General features: G+C 50.1%; 2 non-coding genes and 1 pseudogene across 2 annotated transcripts; 1 reads left to right on the top strand and 2 right to left on the bottom strand.

The window, feature by feature from the left end:
* LOC120381716 overlaps positions 1–23,981 on the bottom strand; it is a 187,964-nt pseudogene that overhangs the window by 157,778 nt on the left and 6,205 nt on the right.
* On the top strand, positions 3,381–3,453 carry TRNAV-AAC. The gene has a single exon. It is a non-coding gene; the product is annotated as a tRNA-Val (tRNA).
* Positions 21,124–21,197, bottom strand: TRNAT-AGU. Its single transcript has one exon. It is a non-coding gene; the product is annotated as a tRNA-Thr (tRNA).

Genomic DNA, 23,981 nt, shown 5'->3' with positions numbered 1-23,981 from the left:
GGGAGCGGGAAGTGGTTGGATAGGTGTGGGAGTCCTGGCAGTCTGTCTGGGGGCAGGGGTGTGGATAAGGGTCGGGGCAGTCAGGGGACAGGTAGGGTTCTAGGAGGCAGTTAGGGACCAGGGTCCCAGGAGGGGGCAGTCAGGGGACAAGGAGTGGGGGTGTGTTGGGGGTTTTGAAGGGGGCAGGAAGTGGGAGGGAGCGGATGTAATTAGTAATTTGATATGTTGGGTGGTGCCTTTTTATGTGTGTTCCTCATGTTAGAACCTGGCTACGCCACTGCCCACGGGAATACAGTATTCTACAGTATTGCAACTTTTTTGTCTGGACGGGGTCCCTGAAATTGCTTTGCCCCAGGCCCCCTGAATCCTCTGGGCGGCCCTGGAAGAGAGGCAGTGGCTGGTGGCACAGGAGGGGGTGCAGGGGTTGGGGTGATGGGGGTGCAGGAGAGGGGCAGTGGCTGGTGGCACAGGAGGGGTGCAGGGGTTGGGGTGAAGGGGGTTCAGGAGAGGGGCAGTGGCTGGGGCACAGGAGGGGCGCAGGGGTTGGGGTGAAGGGGTGCAGGAGAGGGGCAGTGGCTGGTGGCACAGGAGGGTGCAGGGGTTAGGGGTGAAGGGGTGCAGGCGCGGGGCAATGGTTGGTGGCACAGGAGGGGCGCAGGGGTGCGGGGGGAAGGGGCTGCAGGAGAGGGGCAGTGGTGGGTGGCACAGGAGGCGCAGGGGTTGGGGTGAAGGGGGTGCAGGAGAGGGGCAGTGGTTGGTGGCACAGCAGGGGGTGCAGGGGTTGGGGGTGACGGGGGTGCAGGAGAGTGGCAGTGGCTGGTGGCACAGGAGGGGCAGGGGTTAGGGTGAAGGGGGTGCAGGAGGGGGCAGTGGCTGGGGCACAGGAGGGGGTGCAGGGGTTAGGGTGAAGGGGGTGCAGGAGAGTGGCAGTGGCTGGGGGCACAGGAGGGGGTGCAGGAGTTAAGGGCAAAGGGGACACAGCGTAGGGGTTGGGGCACAGGAGGGGGCAGAGTTAGGGGTGGGGGAGGTGCAAGGGTCGGGAGTGCAGGAGCTGGGGGTAAAGGGTCAGGGGGATCGTCCAGGGGCGATGGGGAAGTGCCAAAGTACAAGTTTTGCCCAGGGCACCATTTCCCCTAACGTGGGTCCTTGGTAACATTTCTTGCCGGGAGGGGGATGGGAGAGAGAAGAGGCGTTTTCTCTCTGTTTCTTTCCTCTCCGTTTTCTGCTCCTTCCTTCAATTCCAGAAACCTCCCTTGTGTGTCAGACGGTGCAGTGACGCCCTCCCCACCCCAGGCCTCTGGAGCCTTTGGAGCAGGAAGATCCCAGGAGCTGAGGATGGATCCAGGGGTGAGTAGCTGGCAGGAAGGAGTCGTAGCAGCTCTTCTGGGAGCGCAGGGGAGGAATGACTCCCCCTTCCCTAGCTTCTCCCCGTGGGGCTCCGGGGAGCAGGGAGGGTTGTGTGATAAATTCCTGTAACCCTTCTGCCCCTCTGAGTTGTCAGCAACAAGGGCCGGGCTCAGTATCTAGCGGTTCTGTTTCAATAACACAATGCAAAAGTGGCTCGAGCCCCCACCCAGTGACCTGGGACAATTACATACTACCCCCCCGGGCGCCTCTAGGAGGCAATACTTCCCCTCGCAAGCAGGAGTCTGAGCCGCTCCACTCCACCAGCCGTTCCATGAACCACTCCAGTGGTCCCTGCAAACTGCTCTGCTGGGGCAGCAAAGAGCCACCAAAGGTTCTGAGGGCTGGAGAAAAATGCCTTCTAGGGAGCTATTGAAAGAGCTCAACCTGTTTAGCTGATCAAAAGAAGATTGAAAGGTGACTTCATTGAAGTGTTGAAGTGTCTTAATGGAGAGAAAGGATTGGGTATTAAAGGGCTCTTGAATTGAGCAGAGAAAGGCATAACAAGACCCCGTGGCCTGAAGGTGAAAAGAGACAAATTCATATTACAGCTAAGGCACAAATATTCAACAGCGAGGATGATTCACCACAGGAACAAGCTACCAAGGAAAGTGGTGGATTCTCCATCTCCTGATGTCATTTCATGAAGACTAGATGCCTTTCTGGAATGTGTTTGCCCCAAAAGTAGCTCTTGTGTCATACAGGAGGCCTGTGATATGCAGGGGGTCAGATTAGATGCTCTAATGGTCTCTTCTGGCCATAAAGTCAACTAATTTCTGAAAAACTGAGTGTAGCATTGGGAGCAGCGTCTGAAGTTTCCCTGTCTAGCCGGCTTGCTGCCTAGAACGAACGCTCCTTGAGTGGGGTGATCCACAGGGAGTAGCTCAAACCTCCAAAGTGCCTGGCCAGGGGCAGGACATTGGCACAGCAAGGGAGGGGTGGGGCAGTGACATCACAAAGGCCTTTGGCAGGACCTCAGCCTATTGGTCCAAGGTGGTGGGGAGGTGATGACCTCACAGAGAGATGCTGACATCAGCCAGGCAGGACAGGGGCGAGGGGCCAGGGAAACCTCAGAGACCCCTGTGGCTTTGCTTCAGCAAGTCTCCTTCTCCAGGTCTCTCTTTGAGGACTGAGGGAGTATTCGGGTTCACGGACGTGAGCGCCAGGAGGAACCTCTTTCGAGTTTTCTCCTTCCCTTTCAGTGATTTTACTGGAAAACAGCCGTCCCTGTTTAGAAGGTAAGAGCCTCCTGGAGGTGTGAAACGTGTTCAGTCTGATCCATCTGGTGAGAGTTGAATTCTAGGCATGGAAATCATGAGCTTAAGGAGGCAGAATTTTATTGCACACCTGCATTTTGTCCCTTAGAATCACTGGGGACATTGGGGGTTGTCCTTTTTGTTTCACCTCTTGCTCCATCCACTGTCTGATCCCTCTTTTCTCTTTGTCTCTTGCTTCCTTTGTCCTTTCTCCTGTTCTCCTCCCAACACCAGGTTTTTTTCTCCTGCTGATAACCGCTCACGTTAACTGATCACTCTCGTTATAGTGTGTATGGCAACACCCATTTTTTTCATGTTCTCTGTGTGTATATATATCTTCCTACTGTATTTTTAACTGCATGCATCCGATGAAGTGGGTTTTAGCCCACAAAAGCTTATGCTCAAATACATTTGTTAGTCTTTATGGTGCCACATGTTCTCCTTGTTCTTTTTGCAGATAAATTAATGGAGGTTAAGTGCATTAATGGCTATTAGCCAGGATGGGTAAGAATGGTGTCCCTAGCCTCTGTTTGTCAAAGGGTAGAGATGGATGGCAGGAGAGAGATCACTTGATCATTACCTGTTAGGTTCAGTCCCTTTGGGGTACGTGGCATTGGCCACTATTGGCAGATAGGATATGGGGATGGATGGACCTTTGGTCTGACCCAGTATGGCCGTTCTTATGTTCTTATGAAGGGAGGGGCAGAGCCCTGCAACAGAGTTTCTGTAGTGTAGTGGTTATCACATTTGCCTAACACGCAAAAGGTCCCTGGTTCAAAACCAGGCAGAAACATAATGGCTTAATTTTTCCCAGCTCCTAGTGGCCTGTCCCTGCTGTTGTAGGAGCAGCAGTGATTTCTATGCTCAATAGGTGTGTTATACTTCCCCCATTCCCATTTTTGTCTCCTCTCCCTCTCTGAATGCCTGTGAAGTGGCTTCCCCCTCTCCCTCCGGCTCCCTCCTGCAATGCTTGTGGGATGAAGGGGCTGGTTGAACAGCTGGAAGATCAGAAGAGCTCCTAGATAGACAAGGTGTCTGGGACTCTCATTAGGCAGTGATCACACACCCAGAGCATGGACACTGCCCAAGGTGGAGTGTGACCCACCAGATGCAGCCAAGTCATCTCTAGTCGCAGGCCATGAGGAGCAGGTCCTTAAAAGGGGAAGGGGCCCTGTGCTCAGCTGTGCTCTCACAAGCTTGTACCTCCAGTGAATGCCCTTCGCCCCGACCGCCTGGCCAGTGGTTCACTGCATTGCAGTTCATTCTGCCTCGGGAAGACTTACCTTCATCGCACTGTCCATCACGGTGCTGGGGGACACTTACTTGGCAGAATCCTGTGCCTGCCTCTTGGCTTCCCAGGGATGGCTATTTGCAGCCCAGGAGAAGAAGGATGGTTCTGGTGAAAGGAAGACAAGCAAAGCTCTGGGAGGAAATTTGGGTGTGGGCTCTGCGCTGGGAGTGGGGGTGGGGTGCAGGAGGGGTGGTGCAGCTCCCAAAGTGACCGGTACACACAACCCTCTGGCAGCAGCTCCTAGATGAGTGGGGCTGGGGAACTTCATGTGCTGCTGTCTGCAGGCGCTGCCCCCAGAGCTCCCATTGGCTACAGTTCCTGGCCAATGGGAGCTGCAGAGTTGGTGCTCGGGGCAGGGGCAGCACGTGGAGACACTCCCCCCACCCCAGGGGATGCTGGGACATGCCAGCCACTTCTGGGAGCGGCACGGAGGGACAGAGGTAGAGTGGGCAGGGAGCCACCTTAGTGCTGCTGGCACATCTCTGCACACGCATTGGGGAGGGGAGCAGAGGGCCTCCATGTGCTGCCTGGGGTAGGGGCAGAGCATGGAGCTGCCTCTCCTCCCGGGTCTATTACAGGAGAGGGTGGGTGGGGTCTTTTGGCCTGCAAGGTGCAGCAGGTAAGACTAGATGATCACACTGGTCCCTTCTGACCTTAAAGGCTCTGAGTCTAAAAGGGAGAGGGAAGTAAAGGAAATTTTTTTAAAAAAATAAACCAAGCGTTGTAATACCAGGATGACTCCAACAGCTCATTATATAGTCCCACCATTTTCTTCCTCCACTGGGTGTTTAATGACCTGTTGGGATTTGGGACACTGATTCTCTCATTCCATTGATAAACTGATACAACATGACTTAAATTAAACCAATTCCTAGTGGAGGAATCATCACATCATTGCATTGGCTGGGAATTGAACCCAGGTCAACTGCTTGGAAGGCAGCTATGCTCACCACTATAAAACCAAGGCATCTGGTGAAACTCTCTGATTTTTCACATTTGGTGTCTGGTCACCTTACTTCTCAGCATGAGGCAAATGTCTCTGTGGTCTCTGCCATTCATCGTGGGGAGTTTCCCCACTGATAACAGTTCTTGCTGGGTTGGGGAGGGGAGAGAGAAGAGGCGTTTATTCTGTTTCATTCCTCTCCATTTTCTGTTCCTCCCCGTCCCTTCCAGGGTCCTCCCTTCCATTTCAGACTGTGCAGTGACATCCTCCCCGCACCCAGGACTCTCGAGCCTCTGGAGCAGCACGATCCCATGAGATCCTCAGTGACCAAGGGTCTTTTCCAACTTCCAGGAGACCCAGCTTGAATCTAAAGGAAGCTCTGTTCCTTCCTGGGGATCCTCTCTCCCTTCGTGGAGATCAAGAGCATGAAGCCTCTGCCTTGCCTCCTGGGTCTGAATTAATGACCCATTTCCCACTATCTGCTCGAAGGAAACAAATGTTTCTAACCCAGGTGAGCGGTGTTAATTCAGCTGGAATCCTTCACCCACATTCCTTAGGAGATACAGACTCTCTGTGACACAGACTGACTGGGGTTCATCTCTGCATGTCCCCAATGGGGAAGGAAAGACACTGAGGGCTAAGGAAGAAGATGGACAGAAGGAGTCAAATGGGGCTAGACCAGAATAGGACATTTTCTGCCTGTTAAAATGTACTAGACTCTAATTGCTTAAAACAAAACAAAAACCCACCAGCTTCTGTTTGAACCATCAGCTTTTCACAGAGCAGCCAAAGTGGTGAAGCACAGACACACATAACCACCGACAGCCCAAGTTTGTCTAAGAAGCACCTATAGTGGCTCATGCAGGGGGAAATACAACTGTGGGTGTGAGTTCAGGCCTCACCCAGAGCGTTGTTTTTCATTAGCCACGGAGCTTCCCCCACTTCCTTTGCCCAATTCACATGGAAAGTGCCATAGGAGGGTGATGAGAGTAAATTCTAAACTCTGAAATGCGGAGGTTGGCCCAGAGATTGGGATAAGGGGTTTGAAGAGAAAAAGCTCTAAGAGTATAAAACCAGACAGTCTCCAGGGGCAGGTCTGGTACAACGCCTCAACAGGGAGCCATTCGGGGGAGGGGGTTTCACTTCCTCTGTTCAATGTCCTGAGAGGTATTTGAAGGTGAAGATAACACCATGGCTTGTTGGGAATGTGAAATGCTGAGATTGTTTAGGCTTCTGGGACGAGCCGATTACGCTGGGAACTGTGTAAAGGGCTGGCCTTGAGTGGCCGGCTAATTGTAAATAGGATGATAAGTCAAACAGGTGTTAGGATGATAATTACCCTATGGGGTTACAGCTGCGGCTGTGTTAATTTTGTTAACCAATTAGCAACTGCTTGCTTGCCTGCTTCAAGAGTATAAAGATGTATGCTGGAGAGAAATAAATGACTCTGTTACCAATCAAACTGACTGAAGAGCTTTGTTCATATATGCCTGCGATGCAACAATGGCTAACAGGTGACTGGCATGTCCTGGGTTAAAGAAAGGGACCTGGGTTAATAGTCTGAAGATTTGCGTTACCGTCACTATCTGACTCCCCTTCAGTGTGGAGCAGGTGTGTACGTTGCTGGGTGAAACGCACAGACTCCTGCAGAGCAGGGGCAGCTGTTTCCATGGCAGAGAGCCTGGCACTTAGGAGACTTTCTACACTTGCTGTTTTGAAGCAATTCAGTAAAATAACAGTGGAGCTACAATGTCTGGTCCAAAATTTCATCCGCCCCTGGTGCAAAAACACTATTTTAGGATCTACATCGGAGGCTCCTGGCACTAGGACACCTGACCAGAGAGCTCAGTGGGGGCGTAACAGCTGCTGACTCTGAGGGTCCCAGGCTAAATCCACTTGCAGGGGGAAGTGTTTTGATTTATTTGATGTATAATGAGCACCAGCTACCAGGGGAGAAGCCCTGAGAGTCGCTGCCACTCCAGCTGCTGCTAGGGCAGGGGGGAGCCCCAGGGGGCCAGCTGCTGCTCTGGCCACCCCAGAAGTGCTGCCAGAGGCCACCAAGCTGTGGCTGCTCCTGCTGCCCTCGGGACCACTGGTCAAGTGGTCCCCGGGCCAGCCGCATTGGCCGCTGCTTGGGCGGTCCCTGGAGCCAGTTGATTGAGTGGCCCTGGAGTCAGCCACTGTGGCCACTGCAGAAGTTACGGAGGTTGCAGGAAGTCACAGAATCCATCACTTCCACCACCTCCGTGACAGACACGGAGACAAACCCCTCCCTGCTGTGACTGCAGTTCCTGGAAGGAAAGAGAAGAACAGAAAGTGACGAGAGAAAGAAAAAGAGAGATTCCCTGTCACCTCTCTCCCTGCTGCCTCACCCCTTGTATTCTGTAACCCCATCTCACTGGGTTCCCTGTGCTGGTGCCATGGGGGGTGACACTAGAGTTCTGGGGATTTGGGGGGCTCTTCATTTCTCAACATTTCACACAAATTTGTCTTTGGGCTGAAATTTCTCCTGTGAGGCCTCTCACTCAGAGCTGTACCCCACCCTGTTTGCGGGGGGGGGGGGGAAAGAGGGGAGATGTAAATTGCAGAGCAGGCAGAGAAGTCGCCCATAAAGGGTCATATTGATCTGGTAACTGGTTCTGACCGGGGTCACACATCCTCTGACACAGGCTCATGTGCAGAACATGGGAGCTCTGGCTTGTTCTAAATGCTGTAGAGTGTGAGTTCCTGGAAAGGGCAGGGGAGAGGGAGCAAGAGGAGAAAGGCAGAGACATTGGAGACGAGGAATTGGGGGGAGAAGGAGAGAACAGAGAGACAATAAATGATTGAAGCAGAACAGGTGTCCCAACTCCATCTTGCTCATCACAGGTGTTCAGAGAGACAGGTAGTTGCAGGTTTTCCAGGGTCAAGTCTGAACTTTGATTCTAACAATGTGCGTTGAAATATCAAGGGGATCTCCACATACCTGATCTCTTCCCCCATCCCCTTTTTTAGTATTAATTTTTATTTTGATGTGTTTGGCTTAACCGTGATCGTCCCTTTCCCCACCTGTATTGCAATTTGGGGTTTATGTTTATTTTGCCTCCCTTTTGTTCATGTCATTATCATTATAACAGCAAAGGAATCTGCAGGAGCAAAAACTGACTCAAAACTTCATTTCCCCACCATGCCGGAACATCCTACAAACAGCTCACGCAGCTGGAATCATAACACGCAAGGCCAGGGGATGGGAGATGCAGGTTTCCAGTGTTCTGTCTTTCTCAGATGACACATTCCAGCCCCTTGTGTGCCTCCATCCTGTATGACCTGCTGGACTTTGACGCATTTATTGTCTCATTCTATAGATAATGTGATTGTAACACAATGTGACTGAAATTAAACCACTTCCAGATGAGGAAACAACAGAAGAGAAAATCCATTATTGCATTGGCTGGGAACCAAACCCAGATCAACTGCTTGGAAAACACCTACACACACCACTATACCACCAATGGATCTAGCAAAAGGAGCTTTCCTGCAGGCTCTGTGTGCTGGCAAAGGGGGTGACACATGACCATGGAGTTAGTGAGCAGGGTGGATGGGCTGGAAGCTGCCTGACAGCTGGGAGCAGAGTTAGGATCCCAGAGTGACTGAAAGGGAGCAAAGGTGAAAGCAGAGCTCATTGGGAGCTGGCCCCACACCTGCCCCACCCCTAGGAGAGGGGAACTGAAGCTCAACTTCAATCACAGAAAAATCTTCCCTGAGAAGGAAGGGGACAGCTTGTTTTAAAGACCAGGTTTGTGTTTGTTCCTGCTACATACGGAGGGGCTGGGTAGTGCTGATTCCAGCCCCCAGACTCTGGGAGGATAAGGAACAAATTCAGGCTGCCAGTGACCTGCAGGAGGGAGATGATCCTTTGACGGATGCCTGGTCCTAAAGGCCTTTGTCTGCCCCCTTCCAGTGACTGTTTGGTACAGGAATGCAGCCCCCACTCCTGGGTCTCTCCTGGGGAAATAATGTTTCTGTGCAAAACACCAAAGCTTTTAATAGAAAGGAAGAAAAGGAAATGGCCACATGATGGGACTAGGACATAAGGAATGAAACACAAGATGCTTCTCCCCTGTGCATTGACTTTTAACCTTGTTTGTGGTGGTGTTGTATCCATGTTGGTCCTAGGGGTCCTCTGGGGTGCCGGGCATTGGCCACTTTCGGGAGAGTGGGTTAGATGAACTGGTCTGACTCAGTGTGGCTGTTCTTATGTTCTAACTGCTGGTTATGGAGGAGACGACCTTCCAGGCTACACAGAACTGAAGAAGGGTGCTGGGTTAGCTCCACAGCTTGTCTCTTTCACCAACAGAGGTTGGTCCTCTGCAAGCTCTTACCCTCACCCGCCTTGTCTCTCTTGGACTCTGAAAAGTTTTTTCTCTCCACTCCCCTTGGAGAGACGTTAAGTTTCCCTTTGGGCAACTATCAGGCTGAAGCAATTGTATTGACTGTGACACTAGAATTGAAGATTTAATATTATAAATAAATGAGTCTAAACCTGAGGTTCTGGTTTTCACATTGGTTTTTCTAACTCAGTTCCCAGTTCTCTTCTAGAAAGGCCTCCAGGCTGCCTGCTCAGCCCAGCAAAAGTGGCAAGGAGAAAGCCCACACTGCTGCTCTTTCAGGTAGTTGAAGGCTGCTATCAAACCCCCCTCACTCCGTCAGGCCCCAGTCTGTGGCAGTGCATAGGATTCTTCCATCCTAAGTGCAGGACTCTGCACTTCTCCTTGTTGAACCTCCTCAGATTTCTTTTGGCCCAACCCTCCAATTTGTCTAGGTCGCTCTGGACCCAACCCCTGTCCTCCAGCACTTGGATTCTTTACATGCTTTCACAGAGCAAAGAGCACATGTTCCATGATTTCATAGGGCAGAGTTTTGTGCTATTGGGAGCTTTCCCTGTGTGAATTTGACAGGTGGATCAACATAGAGACACATTGTGACCCTTCTCAGGGTGCTGAGGACTGTGAGTCTCCTTGTTGCCACCTGCCACAAGGAAGAGGGAGTTTTGCATTTGGCAGCTGGATGTTAGTGACCAAACTCACCAGCCTGCTGGAACTGAAGGACCCTCCTCTGAGCTACAGCAGCCACCTTAACCCTTGAGTTCCTTCAATGTGTCCCCCTCTGGGGTCCAGCCCGGATCACCAGATACTCGGTGAAATCCCAGATCCTCTCTTCCCCAAGTATCCCAGGTTACTAGTTTTACTGTGGGCCATTGCTACTGTATCTCACACAGCACCTGAGTACAGTTATCGAACAAGCAAAAAGTTTATTTAACAATGGATAGAGATTTAAACAAACAAACGTGAGTGATGGAAACCAACTGTTACCACTAAACAAAGGCAGAAAATGATAGAATAGAAAGGCCAGCACAAAAAACAGAGAGAGGAACAATAAGATACTAAAAGGACAATGGTTGGAACTCTCCATTTCTCTCCGTCTTTGGATTGATGGCCACTAGAGCTGTAGCTACAGTTGAGGAACCAGGGTAAATTAAATCTAAGGTTTGAGCTGCTAGACGGCATTCATAGGGCCTCTCTCCTCCGTGGATTGTTTGATGCCTAATAAGGTGCGAACTGTGATTGTGTTGAGGGTGGTCTTGGGTAACTGTCATCATTCAACGTGCTTTCGGATGTCTCAAGGGGAGATGGAGGAGCTTACTGACTCGCTCGGATCTCAGCGAAACCAATATCCCCATTGTTATTGCAGATAGCTATGTGCTCCACAATCTCTGTGAGAGCAAGCGGGAGACCTTTATGGTGGGATGGGAAGTTGAGGCAAAGAGCCCAGCGGGAAGCGCTGTGCATCCGGGAGGCTTTGAAAGCTAGGTTCCTCAGGGAGCAGGGTAACCTGTGACTGTTCAGTTTCTTTACAGGGAAGCTGAACTTGCCCCTGCTTCAGTTACTGTTGACTTTCTTCTGCGGTTACATACCCCGTTCACCACGTTTCCCCCCTTCCAACACACGTTTAAAAATAAAGTTAATGGAACATTGTTAATTAACAACGTATTCTTTATTAATGAATTCGCGTTAAAGGGTTGAAACAGGGACGCAGACTGTGGTGGGTAGGGTGTGCAGTGATGTTAACACCGCTTCTACACTCGAGGAATGATAGGCTCCTGCTCCTAGAGCGGTCTGCAGTGCCGGACTGGTTGTTTCAACGGAGCTTGCCATCCCTCCTTTTCAGGACTCTGTGTGCGGGGGCTATGTGACCTTGTGGCGGGGGAGGACAGTTACAGATTCCCCTGCTGCGTGGTTCTGTGGTCCGGGACAAGGACCGCTGCATAAGTTCTGTAACCGCCCTCCCATGCCACAAAGTCACGTACCCCCCACCCACACAGAACATGGAAAACACCTCCCAGACCGACCAGGGTGCCTACTGACTGCACTGTGTGTGTGACCTGCTGTTGATCCTGCCCCTGTGTCTGTACCCTGGTAAAGGTGACTGTCCTATGCAATTAACAACCCCCCCCTCCAGCTTCACAGACAGTCTTCTGTAGAAAAACTTGACGGAAATAGTAATTAACAGCAAACTACTTTTAATAATCAACTACACAGTTAGGGGATGAAACTGGGATTGGGGCTTCAATGAGCCAGGAAGGGAAGGACTTCTCAACATTTAGGGAATGAGAGCCTTCTTGTATTTGTGCACTCTGCAGGGGTGCAGTGACAGTTTTCATGGCCCCTGTCGCCCCTCCTTCTTGTTACTTTGGGTGAGGGGGGTTTGGGACTTTGTGGCGGGGGAGGGCGGTTGCAGATACAGTGCAGGGGGGCTCTGTCCTCCTGCCTGCGGTCCTGCAGAACATCCACAAGGCGCCGGAGCATGTCAAATTTTCCCTGGGCATTTTCTGTGTGACTGGTCAGAACATCCAAGCTCGGACTGCTGTCCAGAGCGTCAACAGAGTGGTGCACTGTGGGATAGCTCCCGGAGCTACTAAGGTTGATTTCCGTCCACACATAGCCTAATTCGACATAGCCATGTCGAATTTAGCGCTACTCCCCTCATTGGGGAGGAGTACAGAATTCGAACTAAAGAGCCCTCTAGGTTGAACTAATTAGCTTCCTGGTGTGGACGGGAGCACGTTTAAGTCGAATTAACGCTGCTAAATTCGACATAAACTCCTAGTGTAGACCAGGCCATAGGGCCTGTCCCCTGTGTGGATTCTCTGATGTCTAGAAAGGTCTGATCTTTGAGTGAAGCTTTTCCCACACTCACGGCATGAATTTTTTCTCTTTCGCCTGAGGATATCCTGCTGTGTTGTGGTTTCCATGAGGACCTTCTGAGTTCCCCAACAGAAAATAAATTTATCCACTTTCTCCCCTGGCTGGTTTCCTTGATCTGTTTCTGGTCTGTGCTGAATCTTCCAGGATTTTCCCTGCTCAGGACTCCTGGACACATTCCTTTTCAATCTTTGAGATAATGCTCTGTTTTTACCCGCTGGCTCAACATTTTCAGGCTGAGAATTCTGCTCCTCTTTCTCACATGCCATTGCATCACCTGCTGTGACAGAGACAGAAACCTCAAACAGGGATGGAAAGGGGAAAACCAAACAAAAACAAGTGCTGAGGACAGGTCAAATAAAAATCAGGAGCTGAACTCCCCCAAACTCTTCCCCCAAATAGGAGAGAGGAGGGGGATGAATTCAGCCTTCACATCCCATCCAAATACGCAGGGGGAAGGGAGGAAGCTACTGCCTGGTGTCTGCTAGGATCTATAGGAAGCCATGAACTATATTTACCCTGAGGATACGACCCCTGCTAGGGACAATAATGAACCGAGAGACCTCCCCAAGGGCTTTGTTGGGCATCCCAGATGTTTCCTTCAGGCACTTACAGATTCTGAGGTGGTTTAATGTTTCCTCACCTATGCAGGGAGATCTCAGGATCTCTCTTTCCTCTGAACCCTGGAGGTCTGGGACCCATGGCTCTTCCCCTTGTTCCAGCTGGGAGATCACATCACATTGGAAAACTAGAAACCCTGCTCAGATGAAAGAAAATAAAGGAGTTCAGTTGATTTCATAAGACTTGGTCATAAAAAAACATTCTATTAATTTAACTTCAGTGCTCAGTGTGACCTGGTGGGCCAGGGGCAGTTCTCACTGAAAATGCCAAAGTTAGGGCAGGCTGAAAAAGGGAGAGCAGATGCTCCCAAAACTGCTGGTTAACACTGAAGTTAAACTCACTGACCAGTCACAAACTGTGCTTCTGATCCCCCACATGGGTTATCGAGCAGCTGAAAAAAGAAATTACACGGCCCCCTTTATTGCATCCCATTTCTCTGACTCCTAATCAGCAGCGAGGTCCAGTACAGTGAGAGGTTATTTAAAAACTCTGCTCACATAAACAAAGTGTCCCTCTGACCCCAAAGGGTCAGTCACATCACCAGGTCAGTATAGGTTTGGATATTACCCAAAATTCCATCATAGAATCATAGACTCTCAGGGTTGGAAGGGACCTCAGGAGGTATCTAGTCCAACCCCCTGCTCAAAGCAGGACCAAACCCAACTAAATAATCTCAGCCAGGGCTTTGTCAAGCCTGACCTTAAAAACCTCTAAGGAAGGAGATTCCACCACCTCCCTAGGTAACCCATTCCAGTTCTTCACCACCCTACTAGTGAAAAAGTTTTTTCCTAATGTCCAACCTAAACCTCCCCCTCTGCAACTTGAGACCATTACTCCTTGTTCTGTCATCTTCTACCACTGAGAACAGTCTAGATCCATCCTCTTTGGAACCCCCTTTCAGGTAGTTGAAAGCAGCTATCAAATCCCCCCTCATTTTTCTCTTCTGCAGGCTAAACAATCTCAGTTCCCTCAGCCTCTCCTCATAAGTCATGTGCTCCAGCCCCCTAATCATTTTTGTTGCCCTCCACTGGACTCTCTCCAATTTATCCACATCCTTCTTGTAGTGTGGGGCCCGAAACTGGACACAGTGCGCCAAATGAGGCCTCACCAGTGCTGAATAGAGGGGAATGATCACATCCCTAGATCTGCTGGAAATGCCCCTACTTATACAACCCAAAATGCCATTAGCCTTCTTGGCAACAAGGGCACCCTGCTGACTCATATCCAGCTTTTTGTCCACCATAACCCCTAGGTCCTTTTCTGCAGAACTGCTGCCCAGCCATTTGGTCCCTAGTCTGTAGCAGTGCATGGGATTCTTCCGTCCTAAGTGCAGGACTCTGCACTTGTCCTTGTTGAATCTCATCATATTTCTTTTGGCCCAATCCTCTAATTTGTCTAGGTCCCTCTGTATCCTAGCCCTACCCTCCAGCGTATCAACCACTCCTCCCAGTTTAGTGTCATCTGCAAACTTGCTAAGGGTGCAGTCCACACCGTCCTCCAGATTGTTAATGAAGATATTGAACAAAACCGGCCCCAGCACCAACCCTTGGGGCACTCCACTTGATACCGGCTGCCAACTAGACATGGAACCATTGATCACTACCCGTTGAGCCCGACCATCTAGCCAGTTTTCTATCCACCTTATCATCCATTCATCCAGCCCATACTTCTTTAACTTGCTGGCAAGAATACTGTGGGAAACTGTATCAAAAGCTTTGCTAAAGTCCAGAAATAGCACATCCACTGCTTTCCCCTCATCCACAGAGCTGGTTATCTCATCGTAAAAGGCAATTAGGTTAGTCAGGCATGACTTGCCCTTGGTGAATCCATGCTGACTGTTCCTGATCACTTTCCCCTCCTTTAAGTGGTTCAGAATTGATTCCTTGAGGACCTGTTCCATGATTTTTCCAGGGACTGAGGTGAGACTGACTGGCCTGTAGTTCCCTGGATCTTCCTTCTTCCCTTTTTTAAAGATGGGCACTACATTAGCTTTTTTTCCAGTCATCCGGGACCTCCCCCGATCACCATGATTTTTCAAAGATAATGGCCAATGGGAAACATATTTATATAAGTTTCCATTCCCAGTCACAAATCTAGCATTCTGGAGCAAAGTGACTAAAATATAGTCCAACAAACAAATGTTTATTTAACGTGCCCCTCACTTTTCCCTCCACCGCACTCCACTCACCGGTGTTGTCCTTGGTCAGCGGAGACTCAGAGTTCAGAGGTGCTTTCACGTGAGTACACCTCCCAGGTGGGGGACAAAAAGGCACAGTTCGCTCTGGCCATGGCTGTTCATTGTGCCACCGTTCACTCCACCGCTCTGTTGCCAATGGCCCTGCACAGTCACCTTCTGCTGTCACCTACCACTGTGATCTCTGCGAGTTGGTCTCTTGAGGTTCCACCAGCTCTCAGTGATTTCAGCTGAGCTCTCAGTGTGGGAACCTCACTGCTAGTGCAATCTGGGCTGTCTCTTAAACAAAAACACTGTACCCACAGGAACACTGTCCCCACAACAGGACTAAGCACTTAGACCTGATTGTCAGTGATTTCAGCTGCAGTGGTCACTTAACAGAACAAAAGACTATCTATTGAGCCTAATCAGCTCTGTCTTTAAACAGTGGAGAGGGACAGGTCCCCACCCTCTCTCTTGATGCCTTCAAATCATCACAGGCTAAGTACAGTTCTACTGCCCTTTACTCATACAATAAGAACAACATTTCATCCCCTCTTCCCCCTACATTCAAGTGGTTTGTAACCCAACCCCAGCCAAAATCTATCACTTGGACAACACAGCTCTGTTTGCTGGATACCTAGGTAGATTAGGTGTGAATGTAAATATAATCTGGCCCTGAAGCCTTAGCCCCCAGCTCATCACTAGCTGTCAGGGAGAACTCATTTAGACTTTGCTTACAAATCATCATTTGAAATTATTTGGTTGGCCAACATCACCGAAATGAATGCACTGACATCATAAAAAACAGCTGTATAAGGAAGCAAGGAAGCTAGTCTATGTTCATACTTTTCAAATCTATTATACTTTTTCAGATACACATAATTTATCATACACTGTATAAGCTTTTAAAGTGTGTATTAATGTTTCAGTTTAAATTCAGATTTCCAAACAGTCACTAAATGGGTATGTAACTAGCTCACAAAACTGGGGGGGGGGGGTGTAGGGAAATCACTGCTCTCCAGAATGTCAACTTCCCACAGAGCTGGGATCCTTCCCTCATCTCCCACCAGACCACTGCCCCACCCCCACTTCTGGGGTCCCCTTCCAACACTGTCCAATGCCCCTGCTGGCAGGATCCCTTCCTATTTATTTCATTTCCTGCCTCCCCTCTGAGCAAAAGCTCTGCATTGTTCCCACACTGGGAATTGAACCCAGGCCACCTGGGTGAAAACCAGGAGTCCAGATCATGAGACCATATGGGACTTGTATAGTCAATCGCACATTTACACATTCACACCCAACAATTCAAAGTAGCCATTCAAAAAAAACTTCAAAAACAGACTTCAAAGAGAAATTGCAGAGTTACAATTGATTTGCAAACTTAACACCATTAATTTGAGCTTGAATAAGGACTGGGAGTAGCTGGCTCACGACAAAAACAATTTTCCCTCTCTTAGTATTGACACCTCCCCATCAATTATGGGGAGAGGACCACATCCACCCTGACTGAATTAGCCTTCAACACTGGTTCTCCCCTTGTACGGTAACTCCCGTCACTTCATGTTCCAATCTATATTTATGCCTCTATCTGCAATTTTCACTCCATGCATCTGAAGAAGTGGGCTTTTTACCCACGAACGCTTATGCCCAAATAAATCTGTTAGTCCTTAAGGTGCCACCGGACTCCTCATTGCTTTTAATTCTAAGCTGATCTTAACCCTTTCCGTACCCTTACAAACTCAGATGCTTCTCACCACAGGCTGGCTGGTGGCTTTTCAGCCAGGCTCTCCCCTTTCATTAGCGCTTCAGTTGCTTGGTGTTGGGGTGTCTGTAGATGTAGGTGACAGAGAGAGCTAAAGCCTGGCAAATGTCTCTCCTTTTATCATGTCCTTTCTTCCCTCATGGCTTTGCACCAACCCCCCTTCAGAGTCAGGTGAGCATCACTGCGTCTCTCCAAGCAAGTCTGAGCAATTCCCCTGGGGTGTCCTCATGCAGGTGAATCATTGCATTGTAGCTCCCTTGCTGGACAATGGCTGTTGATGGGTTGTTTGACACCCTGTCCGGGTGTTGGTTACTTTCCTTGCTGGTGCCACTGGGGAGCTAATATTTGGCTGACTCCCCAACCTTGCAGCACAGTGACAACCACACTGCACAATTCTCATAACTTCATATGCATGAATGGTCTACATCTATGGGTAGAGAAATGACTTTCAGCAGATCATATCCTTTCCCTGATACCTTACAAGTCATGCTCTATATGTAAGATCACGATGATATGAAAATGAGGATTATGGGGGTTACAGCCGCTCCCCCAAAGGTATAGAATGTCACACTGAGATTCTACGTTCATTTGTTCTGTAACAGCATTACAGAGATCCAATGACTGACCAATGGCATTTCCAAGAGCTAAAATAGCAAGCGATGTCAGTCTCTCATTGGCCATCAGCGACTGAAGATGTGGTTTAATGAGCTGGAGCTTCAAGGCGAGGGTGGCTCTGTCCACTGCCTTCCGTTGCGCTGCTGGGCACCAAGTCCCTGGTGGCCAATATGTGACGCTGGGAGAAGAGAGTGGGGTGGCAAGTGGTGGCAGGACTTTTGCCACCAGGGTCTAGCTGCCCAACTTCCTCCTGGTACTGCTGGCCCCCCGTCGCCTTCAGGTAACCCAGGAACTAAGGCAGGAATAGGGCGAGGACGCAAGTAAAGCCGAGCAAGGAAGGCAAAAGTGAATCTTGTCTTCATGGGCCGCTCGCAATGACGTCCTTTTTCTGTGCCACAGCTGACAACAACATCCCAGACAGAAAAGCAGGAGGCCAAAAAGAAACCGAGCAGCTGCTAAAGTAGTTCAGTTGGGAGCGTGCTAGACTAACAGGCTCTTCTATCCCCCTTTGTGCACGGGTGGGATGTTTTCTGAAAGTGCAGCAGTTCCTTTAACTGCCACGAGTCCCTCATTTCAGGCTATGCAGCAGGAAAAGGCAGCATGGGCTTCTGCACCGAGTTGGCCCACCTGACCTTTCATTCTTCTCTTGCTTTTTGTCAGCAAGGGGAAGAAAAAGAAGCTCTCCCTCAAGCTGGAGTCACAAGGGCGACGTAAGGACGACTTCCTGAGCCCCGGCTCCAGTCCTCTGCTCTGCCAGCTGACCTATTGAAGGGCTGCCACCACTTTCTCCAGGTTTGTCCATCGGTCTGTGCCAGGGTGAGCAACAGCCAAGCAGATGGAGTTTCTGTAGTGTAGTGGTTATTGCATTTGCCTCACACGCAAAAGATCTGTGGTTCAAAACCAGGCAGAAATATGCTGGCTTCCTTTTGCCAGATCCCCTTGCTGTTCAGGAAGGCCTCCTCCTTCTCCTATTGGCCTGTCCCTGGGATAACTCCAACCCCCGCATGACAGAGGGTGCTGACAGCAGTGGAGAAAGCACCTTGGTGTCAGGCTGGAGAACCTAGAGGAGTGCGGCGTGTCACCTTTTGGAGGCTTGTGGCTTGGCCTCCTCTGCTGTTGGAGGTTGGCCGGTGGAGGCCGGCTCTTCCTCCTGGCCTCCTCTGCGTGACTCGCCAAAGGAGGAAGTGAGGCGGGAATGGGGGAAAAGAGGAAAGTCGAGCTGAGGAAGGCAGGGCAGAAGCTAAGCACCTCAGCGCGGCTAAGTGGGGTTAGTAGAGTGTCACCATTCGTTCTGCAAAGCCGGGGGAGGTGCGGTTGGCTGCTGGGAGGCAGAATCCTGTGCCTGCCTCTTGGCTTCCCAGGGATGGCTCCTTGCAGCCCAGGAGAAGAGGGGTTCTGGGGGGGAGGAAAAGCAGCAATGGCGAAGCTGAGTGGGCTCCTTTCTGGCCGAAATGCTGGGCTGTGGGGGGTTTGGGAGTTGCCTGTAAGCCATAAATGGACTTGGTGCAGTGAAAACTGCTGCTCCATTCTGGTTGACCTGGGGGCGCCATTGATGACATGGGAGTGGGGGCAGGGCGCTGGCTGTGAGCAAATGGGATCCAGGAAGCCCCAGCCTGCCCCTCCAGGGGCCCAGTCTTCTTCTCTCCTGCCATGGGGAGCCCGGCCTAGAGCCTGTCGAGCATGTGCTGCAGCTCGAGCATTAAGCCTTCCTGCGTGGCCTGTGCTGGAGCTGACCCTGGACCCCTCTGGGGCACTGTTGGGGGAAATCCCGACTGCAAATAATACTGGCCACAAGATCAACCCATTGGGTCGAATGGGGCAAGCTGGAGGCCTGGTGCCTTAGTCTGTGGGGCCAGCAGGTCAAGCCATTTTCCTGCATGTGGGGGAGGCAGCCGCTGTGGTTCGCCCTTCCTGCTCCCTGCGCTGCTGCACCCTAAAATCCCTGTCGGCCGGCAAGATGGGCTGGGAGCCTGGAGAGAGGAGGCAAAGGGGTGGCCCGAGCCCCCTTGGCCACTGCCCCTGCCAGCCCACAGAGACCTGATGCCTCCCCAAGTCACACACGGAGATGTGCCAGCAGCACTAAGGCGGCTCCCTGCCCACTCTGCTCCCTCCCTCCCTGCCACACTGCTCCTGGAAGTGGCCGGCATATCCCTGCAGCCCTGAATGCAAACGCCACAGCTGACCCGCCCCCGTATCCCACTGCCTAGGAGCCACTGCTGGAGGGGAGTGTGTGCCAGTCACTTTGGGCGCTGTGCTGCCCGAGGTAAGCACCTCCACCCCCGACCACCTCCTGCAGCCCTATCCCTGCCCCAGCACAGAGGCTCTCTGTGTCTTGAACAAGCACTTTCAAGGATTGGCCAAGAACTTCTGCTCTGTTTCTGTGAAAGAGACACAAAAAAGGGAGCCCAATGGACAAGTTTAGTTTGCAAGCACAAACTGGCAGGGCCAAGCCTGGATCTCTCAGTTACTCAGAAGGCTCTTCAGCCAGCTCTTCCCAAAGGCCAGTCTCTAGAGGCTTTTGTGACATGATGTACTTCAAAATAGCTCCCTGTGGCTCACATAGTCATCATTCATATATGGCTGTGATATGTCCTACAAACCATTCCATGTAAGTTATCGTATGAAAAGTCATGATCTGCTGAAATCGGTTATTCTGTCCAAATATGTATAGCATGAGGGTGTGTGAAGTTATGCATTTTGCTGTCTGGTTGTTACTGAAATAGGCTATAATTTTGCTAGTGACCCCTGCCGAGGAGGGTGTTCAACAGCCATGAATCAGCAGAGGAATTGTAATTAAGGGATTTCCAATTCAGTGACAGATGCCCAAACACAACACTGTGGGGACTGCTCAAGTCTATGACTCAGTTGCACAAGACCACACCAGGAGGATTCCCCAACCTAGTGACTCAGCAGAGCCCACCCGGACACGTCTGGGCAAGTGTCTTCTAGACACTTGAACTAAGGATATAAAATAGGAGACTGTGGCATCATGATTTTGCCTTTCTCCTCCCCCACCTATGCTGGAAGCAGCAGGAATCCTGAGAAAATGAAGGTCATCTGAGGACAGTAATCCAGGTTTTAGGGGGAATTCTATGTATTAAGGAGGGTAACATCCAGTAGGATGAGAAAATTGCTTGACCTAACTACTGCCTAGTGTAATAAGGTGTAAAGTTTAGATTTTGCTGTGGTCGTACAGTGCTTAGTGCTCTGCGTTCTGGCCTCAAGAGCCATGGATGCAAGTTGAGTTACGATGACCTTTTCCTTGTCTCCACATTTCTTCTGACACTTGTCAGAAAAAACAACTGGTTTCTTTTGCAAGCATTTGCATTGCAAGGCAGAGGCAGTCTTCTCTGTTTCCGCAAAAGATTCACCAAAAGGTGGGAAGAGCAGACACATTTGTTAAGGCACTACTGGGAGCTGCATCCCTAACCTCCACTTTACCTGGCAGGTGAATCACCCAGCTTAGCCACGGTGCGACTCTCTGGGACTTTTCTCCCAACCGCTCCATTTTTCATCAATGACAATCAAAAGGAAGGTGACATGACATCTGTGTGTGAACATCTCCAGGGAATCACAAGGATGTGTGGCGCAGGCTCTCGTGTTGCAGCAATTGCAGTCGAAGCAACCGCCATGCCAATGCCAGTCATAGCAGTGTTTTCATCAACTTCAGGTTTGTGATTTGATTGTTTCCAATGCTTCTCTCCAAAGAAGCCTTTTCCTTAGCAAGCAATGACTTGGATACCAAGGGAGGCCTCTTCTGTTTCCTAGGAAGACACAGGAAAATGTGAGCAGAGGAGACAAAAGCCATACACCAAGGCACCACTGGGAGTTGAAACCAGGATCTCCTGTTTACTAGACAGGTGCTTTTGCCAGCTAAGCCATGGTGCCTGCCTGAAGAAGGTATTTGCAACTGTTTCATTTGATGGTTCAAGTCAACACCTGCAAATTCTAAAGTACAGACGTTCCCCATTTCCCTCAAGACTTGCAGACCTTGAGGTGTCTGGCTCTCTGTGCACAGAAAGCCACAGCTGAGTAGACAGAGGGCTTCTAACATGTGCCTCTCCCACCAGTCACTGTGATCATATAATGATTAGTGATCTGTGTTTCAGTCGCAGCAACCTCGGCTCAGTTCTGAGTCATAGTAACCTTTCCTTCAGCTCCAGACTTCTCATTTGCCACTTTCCATGTGTGGTGGGCTGTCTGCCCCAAACAAGCAGGAGAAAGATTAAGACAGCCTTGAAGATGCTGTGCAGAACCCAGCCTATCAAGAAAGGGCTTATTGGGAGAGCCAATCAGGAGAAGGCTTGCTGGAGCAGCCCATATATAAAGAGCTGCTCAGCACAGCAAGAGTTAGTCACTCCTTGGAGTTTGAGGAGGGAGGATTGGCTGCTATGAAGGAAGGAAGGAAGGAAGGAAGGAAGGAGCAGGGAGGGCACCATGATCAGAGTAGTGCTGGGGTAAGGGGTGCATGAGTGACCTCCTGGCTGACTACTGCCAGACTAAGGCCCTGATACAAAGGTGGAGGAAGGTTCTAGGTCTGTTGGGAAATGGTCCAGGGAAACAGATGGCAGGGTTGGAGGTTCACACCTTTTGCCTCAGTAGCCACTGACACAGGTGGCTACACCCTGGACTGCAGCCGGCCACTGAGGCAAGTGTCTGGGTAGAGGACATCCCCCCCCCCCCACCCAGCAGGGGGGAGAGAACTGAGTGGGGCACAGCCAGAGGGCTGTGTCCATAAGAGGACACTGAAGTCCTGAGAGCAACATGGGTCCTAATGATAGAACAGATGGTGGCCAGACGCTACTAGATGAAGGCGCACCGGTGAACCAGAGCTAATTGCTAGGATGGTCAGCAGGAGGTGCTGCAGTGAGGCATGCCCCATGGCACCAAGACTTAGCCACAAGGAAGGCTCTCTCTGTCTTGAACAAGCACTTAGAAGGATTCTGCTGACAGATCTTTTCTTTTTCTGAAAAGAGATACAAAAAAAGGAGCCAACAGACACACTAGGTTCAGCGAGGAAGAACTGTCAGGCCAAGCCAGGCTCTCCTGGTTAGTAGGAAGGTTCTTCAGCCAGCTCTTCCCAAAGATCACTGTCTAGAGACCTTTTAATAGCCACTGCAGATGTTCACCACAAAAGAGGTGCCAAAATGGAGTTCTCCACTGCCTGCAGCCATCACGCTACCAGGAGTTCTGTGCACAGAGAGGCCCCTGCTGGTGGGAAAAGGCTTTGGTAGAGACTCTTCTGACACCACCCGTTCTCATATAGTGTTTAGCGCTCTGTGTTGTGGCTTCAGCATCCACAGATGCCAGTTCAATTGGGGGACATTTTTCCTGTCTCCACATTTGTCTAATGGCTCCTTTCAACACTTGTCACCAAAAAGACCTGTTTCTTTTGCAAGCGATGTACAGCAGTCTTCTCCATTTCCTCAAAAATCACCAAGCTGTGGGGAGGGGAGACACATTCAGCCAAGATGGATGCTGAATCTTCTCTTTATTCAGCAGGTGTCTGTGAAGGACACAAATCTACACCGTGTAGAGGTCAAGAATAGGACTTTATTACACACAGTGCTGGCAGAGTGGACTTATTAGGCTCAGAGACACTGTTAATTAATTAATTAATTAATTACAATAGAATATATAGATTTTCCATGGGTGGGGGAAAGTGACAGGCTAGGCAGTTCCACACCCCGGGACAGGTTTTGCAAGACAGGATAAGCACATTAGCCAATGATTAACAGATTAGATAATGTCTCCACCCATGGTCTCAAGTTAGCAAGTTAACATTTCATTAATACTTTGATAAAATGTTATTAGTATAAAATATATATGTTGAATTCTGATTTGGGATCCATAGGAATGGGGCAACTCCTTTGATTGTCCAACAGGTACATTCCTAGGGGTTAAAGCAAAGAAAGAGTGAAAGTCTATGGCAATAAAGATTGTTTTCTGTGTGTCTTAAGGCAGGCATTGGTCCCTTGGAAGGGAGGTGGAAGGATGCCATATCTTATACTGACGTGCCAACTTTTCATAAACTCAAGGTTGGATCTGTGGGAAGAACGTCTCCCTAGAGAAGAAACAAACACAATAGGAATAGGGATTCTTTGTTCAGTCTGCAATTCTGAATAAGACACAATTATTTAGTTCTTAGCTCCAACAGCTGTCAATTTGCTGACCAGGCCTATCTTAACAAGCAAGGCTTTCTGTTTACCCAGCTTTCTCTTAGTTGGTCACTATTTGCTAGGCCTCTGGTCCTTGACCATACTCTGGACTTTGGGTCTGGAAAAGAACTGGCACAATCCATAGACCAGGTTGTTATATAAAATTCACATGGATTTGAACCCTTCGCATACAATAATGGCAAAGTTCTTGGTTCAGGCTTGTAACAGTGATGGAATAAACTGCAGGTTCAAATCAAGTCTCTGGAGTCTATTCAAAGCTGGGATGGGTCATTCAGTCCTTTGTACAGAGCTTCAGTTTGTAGCAAAGTCCCTCCAGAGGTATGAAGCAGGATTGAAGACAAGATGGAGACGAGGCATCAGCCTTTTCTAGTCTCTTGCCATGTGGTCTTTGCTTTCTTTGTCCCAAGGACACTCTATCCAGCACGTGGCATAGAAAAACCTTAGAGTTCTCTCCATAGGCAGGTCCCTGTTACCTTGCTGAGTCACAAGGCGT

The sequence above is a fragment of the Mauremys reevesii genome, linkage group 14 (assembly GCF_016161935.1).
Source record: "Mauremys reevesii isolate NIE-2019 linkage group 14, ASM1616193v1, whole genome shotgun sequence".
Classification (NCBI taxonomy): Eukaryota; Metazoa; Chordata; order Testudines; family Geoemydidae; genus Mauremys; species Mauremys reevesii.
The sequence above is the reverse complement of the archived record's forward strand: the minus strand, read 5'-3'. Positions and strand labels throughout refer to the sequence as shown.